This window comes from Rhinolophus sinicus, chromosome 11, assembly GCF_057876585.1.
Source record: "Rhinolophus sinicus isolate RSI-liver-muscle chromosome 11, RSI-T2T, whole genome shotgun sequence".
NCBI lineage: Eukaryota > Metazoa > Chordata > Mammalia > Chiroptera > Rhinolophidae > Rhinolophus > Rhinolophus sinicus.
Window position 1 is genome coordinate 23,614,703 of NC_142511.1, and position 8,092 is coordinate 23,622,794.

Genomic DNA, 8,092 nt, shown 5'->3' on the forward strand with positions numbered 1-8,092 from the left:
GGGCACCGAGGGTGGAGGCAGGCCTTCCTTGGCCTCCACGTCCCCAGCTGCTAGCCTGTCCTGATCAGGGGTGGGGCACCACCTGCTGGTGAAGGACGCAAGGATGAAGCAGGCTCAGCCTTGCAGGCTGGTCTACAAGCTTGTCAAGAAAAGACAGTGCTAGGGGCACCAAGTGGTTGCTTGTTTCTTTCCAGACGTTGATCTGGCCTTCCTGTTTTCTTTCCTTCCCTGAGTTTGTATTTCTAGTTCTGGCTGAAACCCCAGCCCACATGGACTCTGCTGATCCTGGACCTGAAACCCCCCTCACTGTGTCCTCTGTTGTGGCGAATGGTGAGTCACTGGTGATTGTCACATTCCCTAGCATCTCAGAGTTCCCAACCAAATCGCACAAGCCCGCCTTATCCTGGGCTCAGGCCTAGAGACAGTCCCCAGGCACTGTGTCTCGGGTGCTTACACAGGACACTGGGCATGTAGAGGGATGGTGCCAGCTGAGGGACAGGGCTGGGCCGCCAGTGTCTCTTACACCCTCCAAGCCACCCTCCTCCTCCTGGTCCCCAGAAGGTTTAGGGAAACCGGCAGTTTCATACTTTTTTTTGGTGGAGTAAGATGTAGCCTTTTGGGAGAGCAATGTGGAAGTACCATAAAGACTTGAAATGTACCCTTTGACGTGTCCGTGCCATGTCTAGGAATGCAGCCTGCAGAAACACCAGCACAAGTCACAGAGAGGTGCACACACGAGGATGTTCGGTATAGCCCATCTAGAGTTCAATGATCAAATACGTTGTGATAATCCGTGCAGTGGAGAAGTATGGGAGTGTTTGGTTTTTAAAACCAAACAGGAATGAACAAGACCCCTCCCCAGCTGGGAATCTTGGCATTTAGAAAACCTTTGTCAGAGAGCTTTTTCTTTTAAACACAATTGTGCAAACAGTTTTGAGAGTGATGTGCGCTGCTGACCACAAGGGCATCTATGCCAGCACAATCAGATGACTGAGACATATTAAACAATCTCTCTTCTGGAAACCACTCGCTCACTTATCTTTGTGGTGTACAGTACTCCTATTTTAAGACCCAGCTTAGACAACTCCCGTGGGAAAAAGAAATCTCTCCCTCTGCCAGACCCAGCCTCTCATCTGGGGAGCAGTGCACACAGCAAATGCTTCCCTCAGCACTTATCACACCACATGTCTTTATCAGCATGTCTCCTGCCTAGACTGGAAATTTCCTGAGAGCAGGGGACCTGTATCCGCAGAGCCTAGCACAGCACACTGCTCACAGCTAAAGCTCCGTTAGTATTTGTCAGAGATGAATGGATGTATGAATAAAAGCAGGGCTCTTACGAACATAGACCGTACTGTCTAATGATGGTAGCCACTAGCTTCTTGTGGCTATTTAACTAAAATTACAAATTCAGTTCTTCAATCACATTGGCTACATTTTAAGTGCTCAATATATTGTTAGTGGCTACTGTATAGACTACCACAGATTGAAGAACATTTCCATTGTGGCAGAAAGTTTTATTGAACAGCACTGGACCACATTATGACTGGTGCCACGTGGAGTTGTGCAGTGCTCGACCTGCACAACGGTCCAGAGTGAGCCTGTGTGAATGAAGTACCGTGTTTCCCCCAAAATAAGACTGGGTCTTATTTTCTTGCTCTGATGCATTAGGGCTTCAGGGGATGTCATCCTGAAAAATCAGGCTAGGCTTATTTTCTGGTTAGGTCTTACTTTCGGGGAAACACGGTATGTCCATGTGTGTGGTGTTGCTAGCTGCTAGTGAAAGAATTACACAGACCTCTATAGACTAAGACAGGCCTGAGAACATCAAAAGCCCACGGTAAAGAATGCCCCTTGATAAATAAATGCAGGCCAAGTGAAGTAAGTAGGTGTTGTCAAATACATGAAGAATGAACAGACCAAAGGAAGGAAATAAAACGAGGTTGGGCTGTCCTCATTGCTCGAAAACTAATATGTTACCCTTCTTATAGTTGAAATGGACATGACTTTGCTAGAATTATTTCTTGGGAAAATCAACATATTAGACAGAAATAATCTTGCTGGTTCTTGACGTACACCCAAAGGAAATATGGTCTTCATGGAGCAACCATAGAAGATCTCTAACATGGCAGCCACTGGTTTTCTGGGTAAGGTAAGATTTACAATGGTATTTCCTGTTGTTTCCCATAAACCATTGAAATGTCCTATCCATTGCAACATTTCAACCTTCAGATTATCTTTCCGACATTGTCTCTTGCGCATTGCAAATTCATAAATATCCTTTGACCGTATTTCAGTTTTTGATCAGGAAAATGTACCTTTCCATTTCTGCCAAAGAAACTGCAAGTCCAAATGGTTAAGGATACCTTCTTTTGCACTAGACCATACCCACCAGGCTGGATCAAAGCAGAAGAAGCGTCACCTGTACTTTGCAGCAGGCCTGGGGCCCTGTACTCCAGACGGCAGGCCCCAGACCCAGGGCTCCCCTGTTTCTGCCCTGTCCCACCACCCTCCACCCCAACCCCCCAGCATAATTCCCTGTGGCTGCCAGTAGAGCATGAGCTGAGAGCGAGGAGGTAGCAGCTGAAAACCCAGCTTGTGGGCCTGGCCACCCCCAAATAGTTTATCTTATTAATGCCAATTTATTAGGACAGAACCCCTGGGAAGTGAGCAGGAGGAAGTGTCTGTTTTAAATAAGCGTCTGTGCCTCATGTCTGTAAGCTTTACACCCGAGCTCAGTGGGAGTGGCCAGGCCCAAGATGGGAGCCCCCACTGTCTCCCACTTCCTCTGGGTAGGTGAACCCAGGAGAATGGATCTGACTGGGCAGATGGGATGGTGTACACTTCTGAACACAAGGAGATTTGTCACAATTTCATGAGTGTTTGTGCAGGCTTTCTTTTAAGGGTCCTTTAAGAGTTCATTTGCAACAAAGAGTTTGTTTGTGAAATAACAATGGCTTTATAAAAATAGCCTTAATAATTAAACCTTGCTCTCTCTCAGGCTTCGAATGAATGAACTGCTTCAGTTCTGAAACGTTAGGAGCTGAGGGAAATGCTCTCTTCCTGCTAGGATGTTCCTGGTTTGTAATGAGTCCTCATTGAAACGGGGGATGAAATGAATGGTGCCATACTCTCTCAGACACAAAAGAGCATTTTAAATGAATTAATGAACAGCTACAATTTAAGGTTATTTAAAGCACCTGAGAAACTTTCCTGGGCCATGAGATCCTTCTGCTTCATATGGACCAAGTGCCATGCATGGCCAGGTGGACCCGACCTGCAACGGTGTGTGTGTGGGGGAGGGGCAGGGTCAGAAGGGAGGAACCCCCACGCCCCACAGATAGTGTTTCTTCTCTTACTGACACCCAGATTTAAAGCTTCCGATGACAGACAAAAGCTTCTCACCTATCCCCCCCTTGCCCATGGAGAACCTTCCCTGGGACAGGCATCTGACCATTGCGTGCGTGTTTTTGTGTGTGAGGGGAGAATGAGTCTGTCTGAAGCAGTTATGTGCGGGTTAATATTTAACAGCTGATTCACTGGGGGAAAAAAGAAGCCCTAATGTGTAGGGATTTCCAATTTCTGTGGTGTAAATTCTCCCACCATGGTCAGTTTCAAGGTACCAGCATGAGGTCATTGAATGTGGCGTTGAGAAGAGGTGCAGAGTTGCTCACCGTTGTATAATATTTCCACCATACCAATACAATCCATGGAAGTCACCTCAATACAGCAGAATAACTAGAAAATGATGATTTATGGATTATTTCTTACTTTTCTTTATAATATAATTATTTAATTGTGAGCTTATATAATTTAATTTTTAGTAATGAGTGTGTATCCCAACCAGTTGCAAAGTTCCTGAAAATTCAGTGATGGGCTCTTCAGTAAGCTGGCACAGGCTGGCTCCAGCACATTACTGCCCTGAGCTGCTCAGGTACTTTCAAGTGCCTGTGGTTGCCATTTTCCAGCTTCAAATTTCTGTTTCACGGCTCCACAACAACCTCAGTGAGGTTATTGTGCTCAACCTGTTTTAAAGAAGTGGACACCAGATGCAGGAGACACTGGTGATAATCCACACAAATCCACGTTAGTGGTGGGCGCAACCGTCCCCAGCTGCGGTGACAGCACAAAGCCCCACCTGTCCTTCTCTGGAGGCCCACTCTGGCTAATGGAAGCAGCCTCTCCTTGACATGCCTGCAGGTTACAGGGGCCAATAACTCATACAGGCTACAAAGCCTGAGCCTTTCCCTCAGGGAGGATTATGTTGTGGAGTGTGTTACATCCAAATCATCTGTGGGTCAGGCCAAGGTCTTTATCTAAGACACAGTCAGGCTTGGCAATTTCCTGTTCATCCTGCTTCTCCCATTCCCTTTGTCTGAGATATGCACCCAATCCCTGCCTCAGGCTCTGCTTCTAGGGAACTTGACCAAAGATGGGACACCTCAGAGGGACTTCCTGACATGCCACAGTGATCAAGATAAAAGTTGAACCCCGGTCTCCCAATTTCAAAAATGTGTTCTTGCCGTCATCCCACAGCTGCTGCTTCTACTCAAGACTCTTTAGTTACTAAAGAAAGAAGCTGAAGCCCAAACCCCTTAGTGTGGCGTTCAAGTTCCCAGCGCTTTGAGTCCAGCCCTCCTTTCCAGCCTTACTTCTCGAGTTCCCTCCAATTACACCCTTGACGTCAACCAGAGCAAATTGCCTTCTGTTCCTGAAAACTGCCCTGGGTTTTTTGTCTCCATGCCTTTGATTCTGTTGTTCCTTCTTCAAGGCAAATAAATTTAAAGGTAGCATGTGCCTACTGTATTCAAGGCATTGTACTCTAGACTAGCAGTCTTCAAAATGGGGTATATCTGTCCTTGTAGATAGTGGAAGAACTTTCCAAGAAGTATGTGCACAAAAGTAGTTTTAAGGGAACTGGTTTCTAGGTCCTCATCTTCCACACTGTGCTGTCCTAAAATTGTCATCCTGCATTCAAAATAGTCCTTTTACCACTTTACAAACGAAAGGGAAATTCCCTCATCTATCTCAATTTTTACTACGGTGCATTGCCATAATGTATAAAAATAATATTTCAAAATACTGGTTTTGGGAAGGTTCCTTCAATGATTAGCCCAGCTATGTTTACCCTTAGGGTATCAGAATCAGTAAGAGACTGTGGGGACAGAGCCCCAAAAAGTAGTTTACAGGCTCTTGGCCTCACATGAAAGGGTACTGGCTCAGGTGGTGGATGGCCGTCGGCTGTGGCTGATTGACCGTTGGCTGTGGCCGGTTAGCCAATTGGCCGCTGGTATAACTGCTGCGACTACGGAGGATTGCCAAGGATTGCTGAGGAGCCGAGCAGAGCCGAAGAGAGCGGAAGAGGAGGGCCGAGGAGAGCGGAAGAGGAGAGCCGAGAGAGAGGAACAGAGGGGAGAGTGGAGAAGAGTCGTCGGTCGGTCGGTTGGCGGAAAAGCGGACGGCAGGTCGGCGTCCGGTGGGCCCAGCCTCCAGTGAGACCTTGGTGGTATGGCTCCCCTACCTATGGCTCCGTGGGTGTTCCTTGTTGGCCTCATCGTATCCTGCGTTCTTATGTGGGGAGCAGGACCAGAGACCCCGCAGGCCGTCCCACACGACAGATGGCCCAGCGAGCAGGGTCTCCCGCCCTACAAATGGCACAGCGAGCAGGGTCTCCCGCACGACAAATGGCGCAGCGAGCAGGGTCTCCCGCGCACGACAGAGACTGTGACGGAAGCCCGTGGTCGAGCAAGGATGGCTGCGGCTTTGGTGCCAGGCAAAGGAGTTTCGGCCTTGGTGCAGGGGGAAGTGGAGCCAGTTGGCAGGAAACACCCAGCTACAGGGCTTTTGGTGGGAGTTGCTCTGGGGCCAACTTTTCCCTGCTTGCCTGTTTTACAACCTGGGGTCATCAGTGCTGTATCAAGGTTTCCAGGTCTGGCATATCTTCAGAGATTATCAGTTTTGCTCAGATTTGATGAGGACAGAGATGGGGTGGGGGGAGTTAGCCATGTAGTGTAAGTAATTGTCTATATTTTTATATTAAAGTAATAATAGCCAACATAGGTAGTGCTTACTGTGTGCCTGTCCTTGGTCTAAGAACTTGATATCTATTGCACATACTGAATCATTACATCATGGCCAAGAGGAAACTAAGGCTGCAAACAGAGGTGAAGTACCTTGCCCAAGGTGTCCAGCTGGCAAACTGAAGGTCTGAACCCAGATCTGAACCCAGAGCCATACCCTTGCGGTAAGGCTCCAGAGCCTGTGCCCTTAACACAAAACTAGATGTCTTCAAGCAAATGCAGATTTATTTTAAAGTAGAAAACAGAAGTTGATGACTGTTCAAGCTAAAACTTTAGGTTTTCAACTTCCTTTCCTAGTGGGGTGGTGGGGTGGGGACTTATTCACTCTGCCACGACCTTTGGGTAGTTGGTGGAAAGTCTTTTCCATCCTTCTGGTCTCTATTTATTGTTCTGGGTGGAAACAAGATGGGAAGAAATGGAGGAGGGGCTGAGGATGTGAGAAGAAGAAAGGAGGACAGACACCAATCCTGGGGATGCCATCTGCTGTTCATGAAGTTAAATGCTCTTTATCTTCTAGCTCATTAGGGTTCTTGGGAGGGGTCAGGCTGGGGTACCTGCTGGCATCAGGAGGGTAATGACACCTATCTCGCCACCTGGGCTATAGTTGTTCTGCAGAAACCCTCCACCAATGAGAGTGCTGTGTCTGTGCCATGCAGGGATCAGCCAACCATGGGAGGGGGCAAAGGGGCAGGACAGCCTCTAGAGTGATGGGTAGGGACAGGGATCACAGTGAAAGCAGAACCTGTGGCCAAGGTTGACCTGCCTTGGTGAAAGGGAGAGAAGAGGATTATGTTAAAATGTGAATGAGAGCATTTCTCTGTTATAGCCAATTAAAATATAAAGAAATAGAGGCAGGGAACTCCTAAAAGCATGAGTGAATGTGTTCCCTGCCCTAAATTCTACTTTTTTTAAATTAAGACTTTATTTTTCAGAGAAGTTTTAGGTTCAAAATTGAGGGGAAGGGTATGGAGATTTTCCAGTCCTACACACACACACAGCCTCCCCCACTACCAACACCTCCCACCAGAGGGCGCATTTGTTACAACTGATGAACCTACATTGACCTGACAGTCACCCAAAGTCCGTAGTTTACATTAGGGCTCACTCCTGGTGTTGTACATTCCATGGGGTTAGACAAATGTATAATGCCATCTATCTACCATCATAGTATCAAACAGAGAAGTTCCACTGCCCTAAAATCCTCTGTAATACCCCTATTCATCCCACCTACCACTCCAATGTCTGGCAGCCACTGATCTTTTTGCTGTGTCCATAGTTTTGCCTTTTCCAGAATGTCAGATAATTAGAATCATACAGTATGAAGCCTTTTCAGATTGGCTTCTTTCACTTAGTAATATGCGTTTAATATTCCTCCATGTCTTTTCATGGCTTGATAGCTCATTTCTTTTTAGTGCTGAATAATATTCCATTGTCTGGGTGCACCACCGTTTGTTTATCCTACTGAAGGACGTCTTGGTTGCTTTCAAGTTTTGGCAATTATGAATAAGGCTGCTATACACATCCATGTGCAAGTTTTTGTGTGGACATAAGTTTTCAACTCCTTTGGGTCAATACACTCCTTTGGGTAAAAAGCACAATTGCTGGATCATATGATAAAAACATGTTTAGTCTTGTAAAAACCCACCAAACTGTCTTCCAAAGTGGCTGCACCATTTTGCATTCCCACCAGCAGTGAAAGCGAGTTCCTACTCCTCCACATCCTTGCCAGCATCTGGTGTTCAGTGGTTTGGTGTCAGTGTTCCAGATTTGGGCCATTCTAATAGGTGTGTATCTCATTGTTGTTTTAATTTGCCTGGTGACATATGATGTGGAACATTACATTCTGTTTTTCACACTTTCTTGAAGTTTTCTTTCCCTTTTCTAGCAAGAAAAGAAAACATTTCTTTTCTAAAGAAAGTGGAGACATAGGAAACAGACAAAAGAATTTTACTTCTATCCGGAAACTTCCGTGCTCTCTGAAAATTTTTTTCCTGAAGTTTGCTGTTTGTAAA